Source organism: Dermacentor silvarum, unplaced genomic scaffold (assembly GCF_013339745.2).
Source record: "Dermacentor silvarum isolate Dsil-2018 unplaced genomic scaffold, BIME_Dsil_1.4 Seq12783, whole genome shotgun sequence".
Lineage (NCBI taxonomy): Eukaryota > Metazoa > Arthropoda > Arachnida > Ixodida > Ixodidae > Dermacentor > Dermacentor silvarum.
In genome coordinates, this window is record NW_023605694.1 from 1 (window position 1) to 25,577 (window position 25,577).

At 41.4% G+C, this 25,577-nt stretch overlaps 1 pseudogene; it reads right to left on the bottom strand.

The window, feature by feature from the left end:
* Positions 1-8,488: 8,488 nt before the first annotated feature.
* The window catches only part of LOC119434560 (vesicle-fusing ATPase 2-like), a 49,034-nt pseudogene continuing 31,945 nt past the window's right edge, over positions 8,489-25,577 (bottom strand).

The following is a 25,577-nucleotide window of genomic DNA, read 5'->3' on the forward strand; positions in this document are numbered from 1 at the left end:
TCCCCCCCCCCCCCCAGAAAAATGAAAACTTTCCGCCTATGCCTTGACGACGACGCGGGCGCCGAAAAGTGTCGTTTCTCCACTCTGAGCCCGCGCTTTCGCGTTTCAGTAGTTTCGTTATCGCGCAGTGCTGCGCTGGTTTTGCGGCTCGCGAAACTCAACACAAACTGCAATTAGCAGGGAATGCCAAGTCCATGTGATGTCGTGAGATTCTAGAACGGTCCATGCCACTTGACCAAGAGCAGAGCGGAGAATTCCAATTATGATGTGCAAGTCTCTGTCTTGGCTCAGTTTCTCCATGACCGCGCGTTTGCGTTTGCGCAGAAAGCCGTAGCGCCGTCTGTCGGGCGCCGTTTTACTCACCGACGGCAGTAAGTAGTGAGGCCGCATATGAAACTTCACCACTCCCGGGATGGTGGCGGGACATTTGAATTACGATAAAGATATTCGGACCTTTTAGAAGCATTTCCTCGTATACTAAGCCTTTTCTTGAGACGAAACAAGCGTTGCGGTTTCTGGAATTATTTTAAGAGCCCACGTCGCCTTAGCATTTGCCAGTAAAACACGTTGTGGGGCTAGTTGGTGCATAGCTTTCAAAGATGAAGCGCCACCAGTGCCAGCACATTAGGAAGGAACAAAGACAGGACAGGCGCTACTTGCAACTGTTTATTGTGGTCAAAGGTGGTTGAATATATAGCCATGGGGAGAGGGGGGACGAGAAAGGCGGAACACTGATTGTATGAATGCGCACGCGTGAGAACACTGAAGATATGCCCCATGGCTATATATCAACCACCTTTGACCACAATAACAGTTGCAAGTAGCGCCTGTCCTGTCTTTGTTCCTTCCTAATGTGCTGTCACTGGTGGCGCATCATCTTTTGAAAAATTTGTTAGCATTTGCCTTTAGTGTCCCTTTAAATATCTTGCAAGAAACATCGTTGGTTTGTCTGTCTAGTAACCTGTCAAGAAAAACCTAATGTTAATTAGCATCAGGAGTGGTAAAATATAGGACTGTAGCTCCGTAATGGCTTGACTACGTTACACTGCCTTAGCCAGCTAGTATCACACAAAATGGAAACAAATGAGATGCCTGTGCGTGAAGCACTTGGTCATCAAATGATTTTCTTCCTAAATGGAGCTCCTCCTCGGTGTACATGAGAAGCAGGTGTTGACAACGTGTTGTTTTTGCATACCATATGAGGCTCAAACTATTTCATTCTAGCTTGTACAAACGTGGGCTCCCTTATGCATCCCTACACACTAACAGCTTGTTACATGGTATTGAATTCACTTCACAGCGCTTTATAGTTTGCAGATTGACAGCGCAATTGAAGTCCTAAATTAACACCACAGGATTGTACTGAAAGGAGCCCAGGCCAAGCATCACAGGAAGCCACTGATCAGCACATTATTTCAAGGGGACATACCACAACTTGTTTATTGCAGTTTTTTGAAGCATTACATATACAAATAGAGTGCAAGTATGTTTTCTATTGCAATGAATTTTGATGTAGTCAACAAAAATAAAATATGCTGATATCACCAACCACAAGTGTGCCATTAACTCGCTCGCAATTGTTCCTGTGAGTGCTGATGGAGCCACCAGCCAAGACTATTCCGTTTCTCCACTTCATAAATTACAGCACTACACCCTGACTGAATGGTACATTAGTGACCTATATGACAAGGTCTACAATCTGCACCCAAAGTCAACATTCATTCAGCATTCGTAAACATTTAAAGGAGGAATGCAATAATTTTATTATCATATGCAGAAGCTCCCACTGTGCCTGGTGTGCATGGAGTAAACGTACAAATAAATCAAACTGAAACCCATGCACTAGTAGACACTATTCCAGGTGAAAAAACAGCATTGCACATGCGCCACGTCATCCTTGCCTTGAAGACAGAGCATGAGCTTGGTTGGTACAGTAGCCTACAACCTGAGTGGTGAAGACTGCTTGACAATTAGCTCAATGTAGGTATTATGCCCACACCTAAGGTTTACTCCTTCCTTGCAGTTGGACAATTCAAGGGTGAGCACAGTCCACAAAAAGTTTGAATGATGATCTAGCAGTGTGCGGTACCAAAGAATAATTAAAAATAAAGGTCAATCCCATTTTTATGGTGAAAAAATGCCAAATAAATTTGCATCAGAGTTATGGAAATAGAGTGTACTGCTTATCGCTAATATACATGAAAAAAAAGAAAGCTATATCCACTAGCATGCTCCATGTTAAATTTAAGCTATCGAATGACCAACACAACCAGATATACGTTTCATGACGTACATCACGTGCAAGTGCTAACTCAAATGGAGGCATTCTTTAGTTAACTGTGCAGCAGAAAGGAAATCAAGTAACCTAGCAGAGCCTCAGCACAGAATCAGTTTTTCTTTGCTGCTTGATGCTTTACGAACATTTTTTTTTCCTTCATATAGTTTCAATTTATTGTAGCACGTAGATAGAGCAGCCGTATTAGGGGCCCCATAATTTGTTTGGATGCTTGAAAGAGGAGCTCATTAAAGGGGGAAGACATTTCAGGTGAAACAGAGCATTCACCATGCTAGTTGTATTCTTTTCACTCACTCAGGCCTTGTCAATAGACCTAAGCTTTCACATTATCCCCCTGTTCAGAAACCACCAAATGCTAAACTCTACAACAGATGCACTATAGCTTGTTTCTTTTTGCAAATGCTCACAGGAAGCTAGAGTGAATGTGTGGAAGCATACATTGTTGGAAGATTGCTGCAGCTGGAGATTCAAAGGTTTATAGTTTTCTCTCTGAAAGACACCCAAAATAAATATGTTCAGGTTTTGCCTGGTTCGGCATGACATATCAGGGTTAGCCTGTTGGTCCAGAGAGGTGCAACGTTTGCATGATGGGCACTATCCTTGCGATGTGCTAGACAAATAACTGTGCACATCTAGCAGCATCATAGACGCGTGAAGTGCATCATAGCAATAGCACAGTTGCCAGACAGTCTATACTTATCAAACACCCACACTTAGAGTTATTGTACCAAGCATGCCACCTAACTCGAGAAACTTTCATAAATGTTCAAAATTTTTTCTTAGGTGAACTTGCATTAGAGTTAAGTGTACAATCTTTTGAATGCAAGAAAAATCACTTCAATTTTTAAACCTTGTTTTATGCAACATGGCATGCAATACGCATTTGTCTGCCAGCCTTCATGGAAATGGTTGTTCCGTAAGCCAAGCCAAGATACGGCTCAGCTGTGTTTTGCGAGTAAATGTCATGTCATCTGGACACGCATATGCTGGGATAATACAAGTCCAAACAACTTACCACATACTTAGGCCAGTTATTGCATTTTAAAATATAAAAATGTCACTATTAGCATGATTAAGCAAACGAGCTCAAGGAAACTCAGGCTGCCAATTAATTTGTGCTCACCCTACCACATCTGATAGCTTCCTGGTGGTGGTGCCTGGTTTAGTGCTTGTTCACAAGGACAATTCTATTTTTAAAGATGTGAAGCTTTCTTTTTGAGTAACCCATATTGGTTTCTTTTGTAATGTTATGCTACTTTCAGGTGGATGCTAACTTTTCCTTGCATCAGCAGGACTAAAAAAAATTAAGATCAATGTTCGCTACTTAATCTTGCTAATGAGTCCTGTAAGCACTTAGTGATGCTTTCATGTGAAGAGCTACAGTTCTTGGTTGAATCAAAAATGTCATGCCACCCCAGCAAACAATGTTTTCAGTTTCTTTGGTTACCTGCAGAAATTAAAACAATGACAGTGCTCACAATGGCTAATCAAATTACAATGACATATACAAGCCCTCTCAAAAACAGTATGTTTGTCAACAAATAAATCTGGCACACACATCCTCAGCAACATCAGATTTACTGTCAACAGTTTTTAACAGGAGTATGCGATATACTTCTAAATGATTGCTAAAAGCAGAAACCTTATGTAGTCGGCTAACACACTTAAGTTTTTTTATTTGGTTTTGTTGCCTGTCAGTGATTCACAATTTGCACAAAGAAATGGCAAGTTTAGGCTAACTCCTGTTCTGCAAGCAATAACAAGCTTGGAAGGTCAGTAAACAGCCTGCTACAGTAATGAAAGACCTACAAGGACAACACTTTGCAGCATACTTTACATGGAAACTGGTCTACAAACGTTTGTTGCTACTGACTTGGAGGCACAGTGATATACAGTAAAATTTGAGAACTAGCTGTAACTATAACAAGCTGCTATCAACAAACACCAACCACAAGCAAATGCCCTTGCCACACTAACAAGGCTAGCATTTCAAAGCTCTATGCAACAACTTTCTACTGAAGAAAGTAGTAGTAATGTAGGACTACAGAGCTGATATTCTAGCAAGACTGAAAAATCAGGCACTAGGAAAGTTTTCAAAATTTACAATTCACGCAAAGCAATTTTACCTCTGGCGCATTCAAGCAACCATGGCCATTGCAGCAGAAAAAGGAGTGAGTAATTTCATGCATAAACACGTTTGAATTGCATGTCGCACAGAAGCTTCATTGAGAAGTGGACACATGAAGAGAGAAAAACTGAACTATGAACACACCAACATTAGCTTACATGTGTCAGGCTTGTCTACAAGAGCCCAGCAGCAACATCAAGTACGAAAGTGATAATTTTACTCTGCAGCATTCACAGATTTCTCTGGCCATGGAACAATCAAATAATGTAACTGTACTTGATAAATTGTGTGTGTCCTTACCTAACACACACAGAAGAAGAAATACAAGAAATTTGTTAAACATCAGTAAACTTTGATAAAGGAGGAGGAGAAGGATCTTGCAAAATAACCATGAAGAAAAAAAAAAAGAAAGATTATGGTTATCCTGTGCCACTGAATCACAATGTCAAGCAAATGTCTAAGATACTCGCATTCAATTGCTGTAACGAACCTGCACAACTGCCAACCACCTCTTAACTATATGCCTGGAATAAAGCTTGCTCTCGCCAATTGCAGCTGCACTGCCTCATACTACGAGCTGATGCCGACAGATGGCTCTGGCGGCCGACACCATTGCCTGCGTGAACAGTAGCTGCTGCTGCCTCACTCCTGCACGAGTGTTTGGTTAACACATGTACCGTTCATGATCTTTGCCAGGATCTGCCTGCCCTGTGTTTCACAAGTGGTTGCAGCAAGAGGCACTAGTGACTCACAATAGTGAAACGGAAAGAGAACAGCAGCATGTTTTCGGCTTATGCTCCAGGCATCTTGTTAATGAGGTGCTGCAACTGTGCTCATGTAAAAGGGACATGCAAAGGTGATTTGGACATCAATTTGTGCAATACTAAAACAAAGGTAAAGATACCCTCTCTAGAAGCAAATAAGCTTTACATTTAACAAGGACTAGAGCAAGTGAAAACCAGTTTTACTAAGACTAAGACTAAGAAAGGAAGGTTGTTATATTGACATAGAAACTGATGCAAGTAGTGTAACTGATGCTGTTTTATTAGATAAGGCATTTTGAAGAATAGAGGACTGTCCCAAGTATTTAATGCTTTAACTCCTAAAGATGAACCATGCTAGTTTCAGCAATTGGTATGACCAAGGGCAAAAAGGAAAAATCTGGTCCGTTCAGTGCAAATTTAAGCCAGGCAATAATGGTTTCAATAAGGATGTAATTATGGTTAATGGCACTGCTGCTATTGGATTGCAATTTATGCTGACGTTTATGGTATGGATCCAAGACTAGCCACATAGGCTAAGGATCCAGATGATACTGTCAACCATTTTTTAGTACATTATGCTTGAATAAAGATTTCTTTTCTTTCTTTCTTTCATCCAAGAGTTAGGGTCATTATTTTGTATGAACATTCTATCTACACCCACGAAGCAAGAGCTTGATAATCTAAAGTGCATAACGCATGCAACTTCAGTGGCCAAGAAAAACAAAAACTATGCAAGCAACAGCACCTGGAATCAGAACTGCCAGAAAGTGCTGAATGTGAAAAAAGGCTTCAAAGTTGGCCACACAGAGACATATTTCAATTCCACTACAGCATTTTGTCAATAGAACTAAGGCATGTCTCTGCACTTACACATTATTTCAGTTTCAATTCATGTCACTATTTTGGCTTCAAACAACTGTGATGCTTGAATGTGCATGTGCTCAATGATATAATATTTTGTAGAACTACTTTCATTAAATTGGGTCAGCAAAATGGCAAGCTGTTAATAAATTTATTTTTTTAATAAGATAATAGAGCAAAAATTTGGAAAGCAAGAATACTTGGGAAATTGAGTGCCCTTTTCAGAAAAAAACAAAAACATGGTCATGGCTTAAAACCATATGCTTAGACACACAATTACAACAAGTGGCAAAAATCTTTGCCAATATCATACCAAACTTTGGCTTCAAATCACAAGAAATAAAGGAATGTAACCACACAGAAGTACTTATATGCCTTAAGCACACAAATAACAATACTTCTGCAAAAATAATGTAACAACAAAGAAAGAAATTAGAAAAGAGAACAAGTATCTAAAACTGTACTTTACTCCAGAACCATGCTCCACTCAACGTAAGTAAACATGGTCAGGCAAATTATAAGGAAACTGAATACCATTTATTACAGCCTACATCAAACAGCAGGAATATTCCATTGAAAAACACATGAAAAGTTGCAGCTTTGTGGCCTTCTATAAGCTATCTATCAGCACATCTGATATGTCGAATTTTGCACACCTTCATGCCACAGAAAAGAGTGGTTTCTATCAGGGCTTCTGTTGGGCTGACACTGCTTCAAATATCCACAATCACTTCTCATTGCAGGAGAATTATTTAGAGAGCTCATTCCTCTGTGTAGTTGTGTACCAAGCCTTTAGGTCTAAAGTATGGGGAGTAGTCAAAGACTGCTTTTGACAGTGATGTGCAAAAAGTTAAATTTGCTGACAACACTTTTTGTTTCTATCTGGACGTCCCCCTTGTTGGGTGGCAACCAGTTGCGGTAATGGGAGCACCAGACGTTCCAGGTGCACCAGATGTTCCAGGTGCTCAGAGAATGTGGGTGTACATAGCCTATGCTGCAAATTCCATGTGCACAGAATTGCCCTTCGAGTGCGGTCTTTTGTGCAGTTTTTTGTGCAGTCTTTTTGTGCCCGACGATCATGCACTGGCTTAAGTGCCGTCCCTGTGGCACCTTGAATTGCAGTGGCTTTTCAGATATTATACTTGCATATATGCTATATTAACTTTTCATTACACTGTACTATTCTGCAATTTCTTGAAATTCAATATATTGGGGCTTTGCTGTAAGATTTGCGAACGTGCCAGGAAGTGTCCCAGGACCATCCAAAGCTCTAACATCAATAGAGCAACAAATCCAACAGAAAATGATGTCCAAACAACTTTCAAATTTGCAATACAGTTGAATATTCAACAACTCTTGGATGAAGCCTTCATATACCTCCAGGTATGGCATTTTATGCAAGAAGTTAAAATGGAAGTCCCGTGAACTCACACTCTGCATTGAAAAAAAAAAAAAAAAACATGGCAGAAAGTTGGTTTGTCAAAGCAGATTGTCTGGACTCGAGACAAAGCACACAGTGATGGGAAAACCTTTTTTCTTCACTTATCTACCCTAACACCACAAAAGAGGATAAGAGTGGTGAGAAAGTGCCTATAGGCAATGAAAGTCTTACTGCCCACAGCATATGCCAACTTCCTAAAAAAGAAAGAAAAAGGCCATCAGAGGAACTGAAGCCTAAAAAAACATTTCAAACATTCACTGCTTCAAATACATACCATAAATAACAAAGTAATTACATTTTTTCATTCAAGAACAATATCACAATTCACAAAGGTAAAGATCAAATAGGAAAGTGGTAGGGAATCAAACATAATAGATTCACAATATATGTAGCAGAATCACCTGTGTAGTAATGAATGGGTGTTTCAGTGAACATTAAAAAAATTTTTTTTAAACTGCTTGTGGTAGATAGCACAATTCTAGTGCATGAGCTGGTCTACTTGAAGAGGCGGATATTACTTGCACAAAAAAATAATAAATGCATAATCGACTAATTACCGCAAGTTCACTAATTAAGTTTTCAACTAATTATCTTATGGCACATATTGCAATTTACTAATTCTCGCAGGTGAGACTGCAAGGCTATATCCACATGAAAAGAATTGTGTGAATGTCCGCTTTTTTGTGCAAGTAATGCCTGCCTCTTCGAGTAGACCAGCTCATGGACTAGAATTGTGCTATCTGCCACAAGCAATTTAAAAACAAATTTTGAAAGTGTTCGTGAAACACCAGGTATATATATATTCGTTTTATTCAATTTAATTTTATATGCATGTAGACAAAGACACCAGGGTTGGTAAGTATCAAGCAATGCTGAAAAATTATGGCCATCTTAGGAGCTATGAGGTGTGAACACCAAAAAGAAAAAAAAATAACTGGCCACCATAGGTTAAGGTCAGATAGCTGGGCGAGACGAGAGCCGCATGAAGGCGACAGAGCCTTGGTGTCCATCCACCATTTGGGACAGGTGATCTTTTATTTCAGCTCAAGTGCTCCTTCTTCTTCAAGCTTGCAGATGAACTTGGTAACTCTGTATTGGGAAGTGGTCTGGGACCAATAACATTTTGTCAGCGATGATTACCTTTCTGGCTGCTTATCTATTTAATGTGAAATCACAAGTGAAACTACACTCAAACCTCTATGTGATGAACACTGATACAACAAAGTAAATCTAAGATGTCGCTCACCAATATCAGCATGCAACAATGTATGGGTATAACAAAAATTGGATATAACGATGACATTTTATTGTCGGACCCAATTTTCATTAATTGAGTTCGACTGTAATACATTTCTCATTTACCGTAGTGTACATTAGAGCACACTATGATAAGAATAGGTCGCCAGTAGCAGAGAGAGAGATTTACTGGCCAGCAAACGAATTAAGAGCTTTTTTTCACAATGATCAGGTTTCAGTCACTGCAAACCCATTACACAATGAATGCTAGAAGCATTTAATGTTTTAAATAAAGACAAAAAATAGGCATTTGAAAATTAACAGTGGGGTATGTAATCGAATAGAAAATTTTTCGAGAAAAACTACCTACAAATATGAAATTGAATACTGTATAGTTGCAATTTCTAAACTAAGTCACATATAATGGTTGCACTCAATCTGTTTGGCAAGAAAGGCTTGTTTAGCTTATTTGACACACTTAATGATGTTAACTGGATGTCAGGTCTACTGAGAAGCTTGTAAATAAGAAACAACTGAAAGGTGATCCTATCTGGCAAACCATGACAATGACCATAGTGAATAAAGGAACAGCATGTCACCACATACACATAGCAGAGTGTATTTGTTGAAAGAGTTAAGTGTAATACTACAGTAATGCACATAGTTTTAGAGGAATCCAAACATGGTGAAATACTGGCGAAATAACAAATTGCTTTGCCTTAGTCAAGACAACAAATCTGTAGGCTGCTTAAGGTGAGCATGCTTATGTAACATAAGAAACTGTTGTGCGAATTAAACTTCTCCGTGTGTTTGCTCAGGAACACACAGAAGTCTGTGCAACAACCGTGGTTTTCATGCAGCAGAATCATTCGGAAGGGTCTCCACTAGAAACACTTTTTCTCCCTGTAGATTGCAACAACCAATAATGACGATTCCTGCAACCATATCCCTTTGAAACGGCAGATCGACGGGCAATGCCAGATCAGGCCAAACGGTAAATGGAGAAAGAGGAAAAGCCAAAGAAGCTAGAACTCTTCTTATGTGCCTTTTGGTGGCACATCTGCTGCAGCCATCAATCTTTTCACAGACCGAGGCCGCCACAGCACTTGATTGCTCTACCAGTTTTCTAGCCACCCTTTTGAGGTTTCTACAGCTTCCCAGAGGGGAGGCTCAGTTAAGGATGGAGGTTCGTGGGTGGTGGCACAAGATGGCGTCCCTCGATGGCCGAGTGCACGGTGGCAACGCGAATGAAGAACCAGCGTCTGGTGGGGGACAATGCTTATTCTGCAGCAAAGCGTCCGGCCAGGCTGCTCCCAGACAACTCCTCTCTCTTATGCCGAGCACCCGTTTTTAAACGCGCAGTCGCGCTCGGGCTCCCCGATGCCGCAGAAACCAAGTGCCATTGCCAACGCATCGCTGGAATCACGGAGTCTTGAGCACGGGGTACAACAGAATGCAAAGCCAGGACATTCAAGGACAACGTACTTGATGGTCTCTTCAATGGCGTGGCACAGAAGGCAAGCTATGTTTAGCTCTGCAGTGAACTTGGCCCTGTTGTTATCTCTTTCAGTGTTGCTATCCCTTAGAGCAAATGAATATTCGACAAGTTCGAATAGTAATTTCTCAAATCGAATAGCAAAGACTATTTTATTTGCATTCAATATTTGGAATATTTGCACGCCCTTTATAAACAGGCATTCTTGCAATTACAAAAGACAAGACACTGGTTATCCTTCACAAAGTTGCAAAGATAGATTACTTACCTGGCGGGCCATGTCTACATATGCCAAGAGCTTCTTGATTCCTATCCAGATCCTGATACAACAAAAAACAAAAAATGTGCCCAATGTGAACTACAAAAAACTGCAACTTAGAAAGCCAAATGAAATGCTTATCAAAGATTTCCCCCTTTGAAAGATTCACTAATTACATCTAAAGCACCACAACTACCTATTCAAACCTGATCATTTATTCACAATACTATCATGCAACATTTTCAAACACTGATATAGGCCTGTTGTGCTGCCCATGCGAGACTGCAAAAATGCCAGTCAGCAGTGCCCTCTCTGCCAAGTTTATCGATTTCAGGCAGCACAGAACCCGAGCCCCTGCTAATAAATGTGTGAAAATGTGGTGTACCTGCTTGTCTGGGTCAAATTGCAGTGGAAATTTTGGATAATTTTGTGCACGAGAAAATTTTTCACATGCACAGTACACTGTGAAGAAAGAAAAATGCTGCACCAAAGTGTGCCAAATACACATGCAGTGCAAAAAGTCTTAGGAACAGTTTTGCCACATAACTGTTTTCGAACACAGCTGAAGTCGCACAATGTCAAGCTGCAATGAACTGTTGCAATGAGTAACCATTTGCTGTATGGCAATAACTCAGAACCGTGACCTTGAACAATACTACAATCAACTGATCAAGCTAGTAAAAGGATGAAATCAGCGGCTAGCATTCATACGGTGACTGACCCTCTGACAGGCTCTGGTACCTGTTTACACATGCTGCTATTGGGTAAGCCACAAACCTATTCCAAGAGTAAACACAGAACACTTGACAGTGACACTCAGTTAATTATGTGGCCGAGTCTTTGTACCTTGTGTGTTTCTGTGTGAAAAGGCTGTGTAGAGCAAGAACACACAGTCACATTTGTTCAGTGACTTTGCCATTCATCTGCTTCTAGCAACATATAAATTGAGTGTTATGTCACACTTTTAACCACATCCCCCCAATACTGCATGCACAGCTGGCTCTTCATACAATGTGAGCAGACTTTGCTTCACTTATTAACCTAGCAAACTGTGTTTGTGCAGAGTGCATTATTCTGGTGACTTTTTGCTTAATTCTGCTACTGCTGCTTCACTAGCCCTCAGAAACTTACTTCCAAGACCTCTGAGTTCTGGTGCATAGCAGTCATGAATTTAAATATAGCACCAATGGCCATTTCAAAGCTTTACAAGATTTCTTGCTCCCACTTTCCACATAGTTTTAGGCTACAAATGAAGAGCCCTTCCGACGAGCTAAGACACTGGCAACCTCCAGCAAATGCAGATGCCTTCTGGAGCTGTTTGAACAATCAAATAAGCCCAGAAATGAAGTATGCAGGTGAGATCAGTTCTAGTTCCTGGCGACAACGTAACTCAATTAGCTGAGCTGAGCTGTGGTTTGTACAACCCAGCTAGTTTCGTTGCTTAACCACCAGGTTACGCCATAGTGCCTTCAAAACTCCAGCTTAACAAGATTACGCTATTAACAGTTTTCTAAAGGAGGCTTAAATAAACATTTGGGAGTGTGAAAGCCGCATTCACTGCGTATGAAATGATAGTACAACTGATGTGTTCAATAATGTAAAAGCTGTAAAGAACAGATTGTTTTGTGTCCAATTCTTACATGTGTGCTCTTGATTGTATTGTTTACGAAAAGTCAAACCTGAAAGCTGACAAGTATGGGTGAAAAGATTGGGACAAATATGTCCCACTATCTACCCAGGTCATTTCATCAAGGAGGGCATTACATGGCCTTGTGGCTCGCTTCTACCTCCTCATGACTGCTTGTAGAATGATCAGAAGCAGCCAGTGTGCAGTACTACACTATACAAGCCACATGTACAAATTTTGCATCTTCTGGTTATGTTTATTGAGCACCCTCCATACCAGCAGCGTCATTTAGGGCTGCCCAGTACAACAGATGCTTCTTGGAAAGCTTGAAAGGCTGCATTTTTCATACACCGGGCATTGTTTTTTTCATCGTTAACAGTATTTTTTAAAATCCCACGCGGCATATATAGCACAATTCTAATACTTGAGCTGGATTCCTCTCAGAGAAAGACCTTATTTGCTTGAAAAATGAAAATAAATTTGACTAACTAACAAAGTTTCACTAATTCCCTTCTGGATTACTTTACGGAATATATGCAATTTATGAATTTTAGCCAGTGACTTCCAAAGTCCATACCCCAGAATAAATTCTGAGAATGACACTAGTTTCAATATATGTGTTTAGAAAGTTTGCAATGAAATGCATTCGTGTTCCAGTACTTTTTGAGCTTCACTGCATAAAAAGGTGTTTTGTTAAAAAAAGTAAGTGGAACAAGGGCATTTTTACCACAAATTTGACAGCGCTTATCTCAAAACAGGTGTATTTCAAAATTCATTCCAAGTGGATGTGCTGTGTGAGATCCCTGGCTTCAATTATATATTGCAATATGTGCACTAAAGTAAAGCGTAGTTAGTGAAATGGTTAATTAGTCAATAATGCATTTTGATTTCCAGTGAGTAATGTCCGCCTCTTCGAGTAATCCAGCTCAATGAGTAGACTTGTGCTTTACGCCTCAAGCAATTTTTAAAGATTCTGTTAATATAAAGAAAAAAAAACCCTGGTATGATGTTTGGGTGAGGCTAATAAATGGATAATTTATTTTTGGTAGTAGTGCGTATAGCAAATTGAGATGCCTAACCTCAGAAAAATCTAAGTACCACAGCTCTCATAAATACAAGTGACAGTGGCCACAGGAGAGCAGCTACCATGTGGATGTCGCTCAAAAACCCGCTTCTTTGTACATGCAGTTTTTCTTTCTAGGTGCATGGCATCTTTCGGTGTAGCGGTGGTTCCCAACCCATCACCACAACTTTTGATGCAGCCACCTCTACTGTCACAGCTTGCACAGGTGGTGGCAGCCAGTATTGCTGCTACGGTCAACATACCGTAGTGACTGTCACCACTTCACCACTTTCGAGCTCAAGCCATTACTGACATCACCAATCCAGACTATTAAGGCAGCAGCCATCACCTCACTGCCTTTAGTTGGCACGAAAGAGCCAGCTACCATGTGGACATTGCTGAAAGATGCGTTTATTTGGATATCTAGGTACTTTATTACCAATGACTTACCTTCAGACGTAGCCCACAAGTAGCAAACATGAAGCAGCAGAAACTGACGAGCAGCACACTGTTTTTTAAATTGCAGCGACTTCTTCAGAGACAATCCTGTTGCTGATTTCGCCTGGTTCAAAACTTCTCTGAATAAATTTCCTCAAATAAACTTCCTGAATAAACTTCCACAGGTACCCCACTGGCGTCCAACAGTAGCGTTGGAGACCGAACAGTGAGACTTTTCCATGAACAGAACTTATTTTTCGTAAAACTTGACGTAACATTCATAACATCTTAGAACAAATGGAAAATTCAGCAGAGTTTGCAGGAATGATTATGGCAAAGTGAAATTGCCCTGAAAAGTGGGATCAATATGCCCTACTGTTCATATCAAAGGCCTGTATAGTGTGCAGTGTTTATTGCCAAATTATAGTAGCCCAAACCGATTTCAAGGCAATAGATCAGAAACTACTAAGGGGGTGCAGAGCATACAATTAGCCTCATGCCCCACATGAGGGCCATAGGCCCAATCAAAAAACCTCCCAGTACTGCAGAGGAAGGAAGAAAGGAGTGCCACTAGCCTGCGGCCTTCCAGATGCTTGGCAATCTGATCCAGCTCAGCCTTGGTGAAGCAGTCAACATCCTCAAGTGCAGCCAGGACATGCTGGGCAGGGACAGATTTGGCACCCGCAGAACAGCTGTGAAGGCAGGGCTCAGACCCATCTCATCCAGCACTCCCTTCAGGCTGCTCGTGCATAGCACAAGCAGCTTGCGGCCCTGCAATGAGACAGTGCATATGTGCCTTCAAGATCATTGCTATGCAATGTATGCCTAAATCTCTTAGGATACTGCGTAATAGGGCTCTGTGTTCAGATTAAAACTATGCACTCCAAGTCTTTCAGCACATTTTATTTATCTGGCACAGACACCACACAGAGTTCAGTGAAAACTCTACAAATAAAACATACAGCAGCCCCATTTTAAAGCCACTGCAAAACGCTCAGAACATCACAGTATCTGCCAACTTTCCCAGTAAAGAGTTATTTAACATATAATAATTTACAGTTTGACACTTGCTAAACTGAAATCTAGAGCACAAGGATGTCTACCGTTACATATTAACATCCAAGAGCATTCACTTTAGGAAAGAGCTCTTGCCAGTACCAGATAAGCAAGATTTTTAACAAACATCTACTTAAACAGCTATGAATACAGCAAATAATACCTTTGGAGGATCCTTCTGTAGAAGCACCAGAAGAGCTTGCAGCACCAGGTTTGAATACCTTGGTCCAATGGGGCCATAGTCTGTCAATGCAAATGTACCACCAAGGGCAATAAGTTTAGGGTTTAATAATACAGTATATTTTATTGGAACTCCCTAGCCAAGCAAAATGATCACGCCTCTTAAAGACAGCCTTTCCAATAGCTTACCCAATAAGCGTTCAATATTGTCTACCAATATGCAGCTTTGCTGAGACTTGTAGGCATCATCGAACACCTGCAAAATAAATTTTCACCTTGACAATAAATAAGAAGCGTAAACAAGCACTCTGGTGATTTATCATTCTATTTCAACTCCTCAAATTATGGGGTTTTACGTGCCAAAACCAGTTCTGATTATGAGGCACGCCGCAGTGGGGGACTCCGGAAATTTGGACCACCTGGGGTTCTTTAACGTGCACCTAAATCTAAGTACATGGGTGTTTTCGCATTTAACCCCATCGAAATGCGGCCGCCATGGCTGGGATTCGATCCCGCGACCTCGTGCTCAGCAGCCTAACACCATAGCCACTGAGCAACCACGGCGGGTTATTTCAACTCCTTATCTCAACTTTGAAGACCAAACGAATCAAATTTTATGGTTTGAAGACCTTACAGGATGTAAAAATTTAGTTATAATGGTGCTTTTTAGGTTGCACTAGCATCAGCAAGAGCCACTAACGTGACTAACATGCATGCAGCTATCCTGGAAAATGCTGAGCACAGACCAGGGGCGACTTGCATGAATGTTTTTAGACAAAAATAATCACAATTTTAATATCCTATTAGGTGCTTCCCAGATCACTTCTGCTTTGCACTAAGCTGACAGTTTATTAAATATACTGGTTGGAAAATTTATCTTTACAGGCCACCTTTGATTCAGAATATTGCTAAACTCACGCGACAAACTTCTTGGAATTTTACCGTCTGAAAATTAAGGGAAAACATTATGCAGTAAAGAAACATTTTCGCTAAATTTCAATTTCCTTTTTTTAGCAACAGGTGTCAGACACATAGCGCTTAACAATGTCATGCGTCACTGCAACCTTTTTCGACTAGGGAAACAGCAGGGCTCTTACCAAGGCTAGGGATGCTGGGTAAAAGCTGGCCCAGTTAATACAGCCGTAAATCGCCGCAAACTGTTTTATTTATCGTCAATACTGCAGAGATTCCCCAGTGTGGGCTTTAATGAGGGGTGGGTGACATCAGGTCAGTATAATAATCATTCAATGGCAGCCTTGAAGAGTACGGGATTGTTGTGCATGATGATATTCGCAGGCAGACCTTAAGTCCTTGTTTGTGTGAAAAAGAAAGCAAGGCACATCGTTGTGCAAGCATGTGGTGGGTACACAGCTTTCTCATGAGAGGTGCAGTGCGACGGCCAATAAGTTCATCTCATTGCATCTCTGTGCCTCGGCATCGGTTTACCACGCTCATAACTGGAAGGCATTCTTTCGATGATCAAAGATACTGGGATGATTTTGCACAACATCTTATCCGCCACGAAAGATTATGAGGAACCAAGGAGCTTTTCCATGCAGTACAGTTGCCAGGTGGCTGAATGTAAACAGAGTGCACATGGGCAAGATGCAGCGTATCCCGTGTCCAGTTCCAGCCTCGTTATCTGATAATTATGCTGGTATGTTGTGATCTGTGAGGACAAAAAGTGCAGTGGTGTGTGCATATGTGTGTCACACTGGTGTGACGGCGACATGAAAGGTGTTCGAGTTGAAAATCTTGACAAACAGTGCAGTGTCGGTTTAGCAACAGTCCTACTAGTGCTCAGAGAAAGCAGCTGACTGCATGAAAGCATCTGCTTCAGCAGCGTAGTTAGCAGCTGACAGAGCTGTTCAATAGTTTTGGCCCGTGGCATGTTAATATAGCATCGATGTTTAACCAGCAGCCTGGTTCTACGCACTCTGCCTGTATAAGAAATAGCAGTGTGCTAATTGGTGACTACTACTTATTGTGATGTGCCGAGCGCTTGCACTCCGTCTCAAAAACTCGTCTTGCTGAAATGATCATTTGGATGTTAGCATGATGTACGTAAGTACTGGGTGTTTTTGCGAAGACTTTCAGTAATATTTAAAAAATTTGTGGCAGATAGTGAAATTATAATCTTTGAGCTGGATTGCCCAAACAGGCAGACATTATCTGGGTGAGAAATCGAAATGCCCAATTGAATAATTTTTTAAAAATTCACTAATTATGTTTTTAACAAATTACTTTAGAGCACATATTGCAATTTAAATTGTAGCCTGGGAGTTCGCAAGGCAGATCCAATTGGAACAATTCTCAGGATGGCACCAGCTTCAAAATAATTTCCGAACTTTCCGAAAGAAATAGATAGGCGGTCCAGTTCCTTCTGTGCTTCAATGCATAAAACGGCATTCTGTTAAAAAACTGGAACACAGTGCATTTTTACATTAAGTTTGATGGCGCATACCTCAAAAATGATGTCCTCCACAGAATTCTTTTTAATTGGATATACCTTGCAGTCTCACAAGCTAAAATTTGTAAATTGTAATAAGTGACATAACGTAATTCAGTGAAAACTTTATCGTGAATTTGTTAATTAGTAGATTAGGCACTTAGATTTCTTGTGCAAGCAATTTCTGCCCTTTCGAGTAAACCAGTTCAAGGACTAGAATTGCGCTATCTGCCACAGATGATTTTAAACTTACTGAAAGTCATTGCAGAAACACCCGGTATATCTGCGTAGTTTATAAGTACTGTATGTCGGAATCTTGGAATGCTTATTCAGGACCCATATACTTTACTGTTTATGTTTGTAATGTTTTGTGTAAGAAAAGTGTCTATGCAAATTATAGCATTATATACTGCTACAATAAAAAATATATTCACCAGATTCCCGTACGACTTTTGCTTAGAAATAAAAGTGGCATAGTTAGGATCACACACCATGTTGCTTAAATGGGAGTACATGGTATACCTCACTCTGTCTGCAAAATCACTCGCTTGTTCAGGCTCAAATTTTACACAGTGGTGCACACATTTTAATGTACCACATTTGCATGCATTATTGCTTGTCTCATTCACAATAACTCAGAAAATGTGTTGCTTACGGCGGTGAACAGCGGAAAGTGTAGAATATGCGGGTATGAAACCATGGCGCCGTCTGTCATAACAGCAAAACAGCGCATGCTGTGTTGTGCAGCAGCTGACAATGGTTTCACTTAAACAGTGTCGGAAAAGCCTCGGTTCCATTCCAGCAAACTATTTCTACTAGGCTTCACTGTAAGTGACGTATAGGCAAGTCATACACACGAACATGATATTAAAAACACATGTGCAACTCATTTTAGTGTGAACAAGCCAGCGGTTTAGCCAAAAGAGTCATACATACTTCATGTTTTGCTGTATTTGATCGATATATCGCACCACTGGTCTACGAAGTGGCTGCCGAGCTAGGGACAGCTGTGTGAAGTTGGGGGCTTTCGGAGCCTGTAGTCAAGGTATGAGGTAGGAGCCTTCTTGGGAACATTTAAAACACAGCATTAAGATCATTGTAATTTTTGCTATTAAACATTTGTGCAAGATGCCCCAGATCTTGGTAGCTTGAAGTTCTACACCCTTTTTAACGTAAGCAATCAGGGAGCGCAAAGAAAATGAACTAGTGCACGAGGATGTATCTGAACGAAACAGTATTTTCTACCACAATTATGTGCTTCAATTTTCATAAACAAAAATATTGGAAACATGAAAAATTTAATGTAGCGCAAGATAACTTACCTTCTTGATAATCTGACATTTAGCAGTCTCCGTGTAACCCACCATTCCATCAGGACCACAGAGCTTTATAATGGAAACTCCGAACGCAGTGCAATTTTAGCCGCCAGTGCAGTTTGCCTGAATTCGGTGCACCTGTGAAAAAAGAAATACACATCCACCAGGCTGCCTTTTTTTTTTCTTTTTGTAGATGTTTCTATTGCTGTTTTGTATTTATTAAATGGCTCAGGTCGATCGTTTGGGGAATGCTACTGCAAGCCCTATTTGGGCTAGTGTGCATAACCCTGCAAGTGGCAGCGGCATTGTGATGTACAGCCTGTGCTTGCACAATAGCTCACATTATGCTGCGCGTACAAACAGTGCCAAAGGAAAGAGCCTTTCATGCTCTCCCTCAGTATCTCTTTACTGCAGTGCCCATGATTCATGTGCACACTCAGGGCACATTTACCTTAAGCACATCTGGTTACCAGGGCCAAGTACCTTCGCAGCAAACCTAGTCAGCAGCTGTGGTGGCTGAGCCGACTTTCCATGAGCCTGTCAGTCATAGACAGCGCTGGTGACATGGAGATTGTGCTTACATATACAGTTCAACCTCGATACATCACAGACATAATGAAATAGTGGCTATAATGAAGAAAACATAAAATTTGGTTGACCATGCTTTATTCAATGGAGTATTCTCCTGCAATAACACAACCAAAAATGGGATCCAACACAGAATAGGCTATAGCAAAGCAAGTTTTTGTTCACACATGGCTCAATATGTGCATATGGTAGCAAAAATGACAAATACAGTCATCGACTGATTTTTCAGATGTACTGTTTTTTCAGACCTGCGCGTTTATCAGTATTCCGGGTGGCACTGCCACATACTCCTAGAACCAGTGGTAATGACAACCAAAATTTCGGACACTGCTCTCTATGAAGCTCCTGTGATCAGGTCTAATGTTCTATAGTCCTACCAACTCCTTTTCCTGTGACGAAGATGCACCAACAGCTGCGGAGCAGCTGACAACAAGCTGTTGCAGGAAGCTATCGTCAATATGTTCATACCTGAAGACCTCATCGGCGATCACGCGCGAGATTATACGCAGTGGCTAAACTGACGGCCATGCAGCGGAGCTGCGATACCTGTGTGAGATAGCTGAGACATCCCCTGTGTGAAAAATCAGACAGAGACTGTACTCAGCAGGAGAAACATTAAATGACCCAAAGAGGACAAGCGTGCACGTTTTGGCCAGCGCTTGGCTTGGCTGGACCGCAGTCAGCAAGCTAACGTGCCAATCGTGCGTGATCGTACCGATCGCATGGTTGGTGTATTAGCAATGGTGCAAAACATGTATGTAATTTATGGTTCCCATGCCATGTATCGCATGTCAAGCCACTGACAGATCATCAAAATCTGCCGGAGCTCCTTTACTGGTCCATCGAAGGCACTTGCGTTTATTTCCATCGCTTGCGTTTATTTCACGTACACCTGATCACGATTTATTTTCACCTAATATCGGCGTATATGCTTATACTGAATATCGAATATAACAAAAATATTTTTCGCGTCGGATGCAATTTGGTTATAACGAGGTTTGATTGTATACAAATCCCTTTGTTGACCCAAGTGCTGGAAAGCGCTACATCTTGCCAGTGAGTCAATAAATGCATGACAACAGTCCTTCCTCATGCCACAGAGTGGGGGCTCGCTATGCATTTTTGTGTACATAGCCAGTTGCAAGCTGCATTAGCGTGCGACTCCACAAAGTACATTGTTGTTGCAAGCTGGAGTTTCCTATGTCGAAGCATATTACTTTCTATATTTACGGAATGCACCATGTGCTTGCAATTCTTAACCCTTTGCTGAGACAGGTGGCATTACAGACAAATACATACTTGCCAACCGTGAACTATAAAATTCATAAAAATATTCGGTGAAGGAAGGGAGCAGTACATACTTTCATTTGTTTGCCTTGAGCATGCACTTATTATAGGCTAAATACACTTTATTTATGATAATATTTATGTTTAGACACAAACATAAGGAGCATCGAGCTAGGCACAGCAGATACTTGGAAGCAATACAGTGTAATTTTTAGTTACACAGACTTTTTCAGCGGCCTTGCTTTTGCAGATTTAGGCTGCGCCAGAATACTCTGTTGTGGACTAGTTGGTTCATACTAAACAAGTAATGTACAGTTAAACCTGGATATAACGAAATTGACAAATTCCCTAAAAACTTCGTATAAAGAGGATTTCGTTATACGCAGGTTCGGCACGAAAATTTGAAAAGAAACGCTTACCGTATTTACTCGATTCTAACGCGCCCTCGGTTGTAACGCGCACCCGTTTTCGTGACCAAAGAGAGGAAAAAAAATCCTTTACAGTACCACGCACCTCATGCTTTCATACAGAAATATAACTATCGCTCAAGATTTATTCCCCAATCCACTAAAGTTGCGACGAACAAAAAAGTCCCAGTTTCACCCGAAGGCGAAGCATCAATGCGACAGCAAATTAGCAGACAGCTATACGAAGTAAGGATAGTAGTTTTATCGGCCGTAAAACTTGTAAACATTTGCTGTTTAACTAAATTGGTAGACTAATTCCTAAGCACACGTACTACAGCACATGGTCGAAGCTACGGGAGCTAGGCTCAAAGTGCGTAGAAGGCGGCCATATTGAAATGCCGATGGTGATATGGAAGCGCAAATTTAGGGTCGTACTCGATTAAAACGCGCAGGCAATTTTTGGACCCGTTTTATCACGAGAAGGAAAGGTCACGCCCACGCAAGATCGCCGGGTCGACGGATGCCGGCCCGCCTCGCGCACGCTCGCACGCATGCACACATGCACTCGCTCTTGCCTCGCAGTCGCCGTGAATTCGAGCGCGCCAAGCGCGACACTGCCGCTTCGCATTCCGTCGTGGCAGAGAAGGTGCTTCCGGTTGCTGCTCGTGCAAAAATGATAAAATTTGGTGCGAAATCTCTAGGTTGTCGGCGGGGAAAATTCGTTATTTCGAGGGGTCTCCCGCTGCCACTTCGTTACGTAGAGGTCTCAAATACATGTGCTTCTATGGAGTAACAGCGGGGAACAGAAAAACTTCATTATATCCAGGAATTCGTTATATGGAGGTTCGTTATAAGCAGGTTTAACTGTACTACACAAAATACACAAGGGCGGAAAGGAAGATGGACAGAATAGGCAAAGAAGTATGCCAAATGTTGCACGAAATGTGTCTCGGGGGTTGTTTACCATATTGCTTTATCTTGTGGAAGAATGTAAATAGGTCAACCAGGTTGTTGCATTAATGACCACACACGAGCGCACTGTCGGGGTCTAAGATGGAACAATAGTGGCCATTTAGCCTTCTTGATTCATGATACCAGCCCGATACAAATGGGACTCAAAGAGGACACACACACCCCAAACAGTGGAACAAGTGACATTTACTTAACACATGGCTACCCAAGCAAGAACTATAAAACCTACAGCATTTTTACCACATGTGCATGCCATTCATTCCTCACTGGATGCTCCATTTCTTTCTTTTTTGATGCCAACAGAAAACATTATTTAGGTTTCATGGTTCGTGCTTATGTAGCCTTGTGTTAATTAAATCTTTAGATGTAGTCCAGCATTTGTGGTGTCTGTGTCTCCTCTTTGTGTCCCATTTCTATCGTGCTGGTAACATGAATCAAGAATCTCACAACCAGCCGGCTCATTTAACAGCACTGCCTTCCATTGCAGGAGATATGGCTGCTCACCGCATTTCGGTCAAATTCGGGTCATGACAAGAGCACGTGAAAAACCTGAAGGGAATATTAGTGAAGCTTTATCACACAAAATAGTGACAAGTGCTTAAGCACGCCTTCAATTCCACTTTCAGAAAGGGAAGTTGTTTTTCTCAATGTTTGAGTTTATTTTTATCTTTCCTGCTTTTTGTATCCGCATTCTGCATGTTATCACAACCACTTTTTTCGTTTTTTGTTGTTTCTCTGTTGTTGGTTGTTTTTGTTAGTTGTATCATCAGAGTGGCAGTTTGTCCGAATTGGTGTTCTATAATGTTTTCGTGAATTATCACATTTCACAAAAAGTGAAGGAAACAAGAACACGACGAAACAGGAGACAAGGGGACGCTAAGAAGGCCAGATCAGTGTCCCCTGTCTCCTGTTTCGTCGTGTTCAACAAAACAAATACTACGCTCTTTTCCATCTTTCTTTCAGCCCTTGTTTTGTGCAGTATGTTAGTTGCTTCAGGAGGTTGTCTGAATAAACTTGCTCGAAGCAAGTAGCCCTCTGTTTAGCATCTTGCATTGCAACTAAAGGGCGGTGCAGGAAACATAACAATTTCTTGTATGCATTTTTTTTCTTGAATCAAGTTTGCCCCATCCTTCAACACGCTTAAAGGGACACTAAAAAGAAAAATGATTTACATGTACTAGTAAATTACCCATCTACAATGCCAAAAACACCACTCTTATCTCGAGAAGACGCTTGGTCAGCCAGAAGAGGCAAAAAACAAAACATGGGTGGCGCCACCCCTTGCCGTTCCCACACCAGCTCGCTGTGATGCCAAATTTTGATGGTATCTGGCAGGGTCTAGTAAATTATATATCAAGAAAATGGGCTATGTTTATATTCAAATAATACCAAGGACTGAACATGGCAAGTTTCGGTAGCTTTCATTGAGCCAACGCGGTCCAAATACAACAAAAACAAAAAAAGCTTTGAAATCCGTGACGGCACCTGACACACCGGCACGGGGGTTTTGGTGCGAAATTTAATAAATTGCACTTTGACTATCATGTTCTTTTAATAATCAACCTATTATCGCAAAATTAACGATAATGGAGTTCTCAAACAATACTTCCTAAGTTTAAACTGATTTAATGTTTTGCATTGGTGTCCCTTCAAAACATTTTCGCGAACAGAATATTTTTTGTAAAACTTGACAAAACATTCGCAAGTCGTAGAACAAGCCCAAATTCGTAAACTTAATGACAAATTAGGGAGAGTTGGTAGGTATGTAAGTAACACCTTATATATGGCTTCGTTTTGAAGCAAGGCAGACCATTTATCCTCATAATCTTTTTTCATCAGCAGGGTTCGTACACAATATTTGGCTGAAAATTCAAGGACATTTCAAGGATTTCAAGGATGCAAAAAGGCAGAATTCAAGGAGTGTTTGCGTAATTTTATTTCCTCACATGACTTAGGAAAGGAGCCCTATTTTCGCATTAATTTCTTTTTCAAGAGCTGTTATCTCTGCTTCTTTTTTCTCTGGCTGTTCGACGGAAACTGTTTGCCTTGACAAGATAAGTCACGTTTTTTGCTTCGGCGTCTTCCGAAAAGCGATCCGCTGACTCCTGCAAGCACTTCACAGTTTTCTGGAGCTTTGTCTTCTTCTCTTGCATGCTCTGTAGCTCTAGCTCGAGTGCTTCTCTCTTCAAGGTTACCTGTTGTGCTACAGCTTGCTCTTCTGTTCGTCCATGTATAACACATACCTATGCCTGGCTTGGCGCACTGATGACTTCAGTTCTTTCGACAGTGGAACGTTAAGCAGCCCACCGTGGGTTTTCACGGCCTCGCAGATGACTCGTTGTGAGATATACGAGAGCTCTTCCATATTTTCGACCGCGATCTGCTTGTTTACACTGAAACCTCTTTCTACTGAAGCCTGCCCATGGCTAAGCAAGAGAAGGACCTTCAGTATTTCCCATAACATCGAGAACGCCGGGTCATGCTTCAAAAGGCGCACAAAGAGAACGTCAAGGCGTTCATAGTCTCTTTCATAGTTTTGCAGTTCATGCCGTTTTTCTTGGCAGAACTGAATGTACTGTGCACACAATATCTCTCTTGTGCTCAGAAAGAAGCTTACTGTCAATTAAACAGTTAAGAACAACTTTCAGCTTCCCAAGGCACATTTCTGTCTTCGCCATCTCTCTGGGGTCGAAACATGACAACCCTCGAACCAGAGGGTACCTAAGAGGACTTCTCTCCATGATTTTCAGGATCATGTTCACAATGAACTTACGACACTCGCCCCTAAATTCAAAAACACACTTGGTACTCGCTTTTCCGCTCTTTAAGATCTTCTCAGCCACACGTCCAACGTCCGCCTTCTCAAGTGACGTGATTGGCAGTATCATGAACATCAATTCGCAGCAGTTTCGTGATGCTCGTGGCTTCTGTCAATAACGAGCGCTTCACGAACCTTGCAAGGAGGCTCCTCAAACAGTTTCAAGCTCTTTTGCTAAAAAAATGTCTTTGGAGAATCACTCTGAAAAACAGTCAAGAAAGGCTGCACAACCATTGCAACGTTTAGGGAAAAGTGCAGTTTTGCAAGTGCAAGCTGGTCCTTTAGAAAAGCACTGACATTCTCATACGCTCTACATTTCGGCAAGGGTAGCCTATGGTCACTCAATGCTTCGGTGTAGTGCCTCAAACGCTCCCACATAGCCAAGGCTCTCTCCAGTACGGGCACAATCTCAACCCAACGGTGGGGTACGAAGGAAGTGAAACAGCTTGGTCCCTGTTTCTTCAACAAAATCTTCATGGCAGGCCAGTGCATCATGGAAGAGTGGAATAAGCTCGACAGAAAGGTGTCAACTGGCCAGCTTGTTGCATGCATTCCTGCTTTGTAAGCATTATGCACTGTGTGCAAGCCACATCAACCAATATCCAAGCAATGAACTTGAAAGTCATTCTTCATGTGCTGCTGCAACTTGTTGAAAAGACTCCAGTTGACATTCGGGCTGTCCATCGAGAGCTGCACAATCCTGCTCAGGGAAAGGACGCGAGTGTTTCCGTCAACTTCTGCATAAGGTCGTCCGCTGTGCTGTGACCCTGAATGACGAAGTCAGATATCTGGTTGTCACCTCACAGTTATTCATTTAAGGTTTCGTCAAAAAACACAACAAAATTGTCAGACTTCTCCATCATTGTTGTACTTGCGAAGTGAAAAATGGGCGCAGA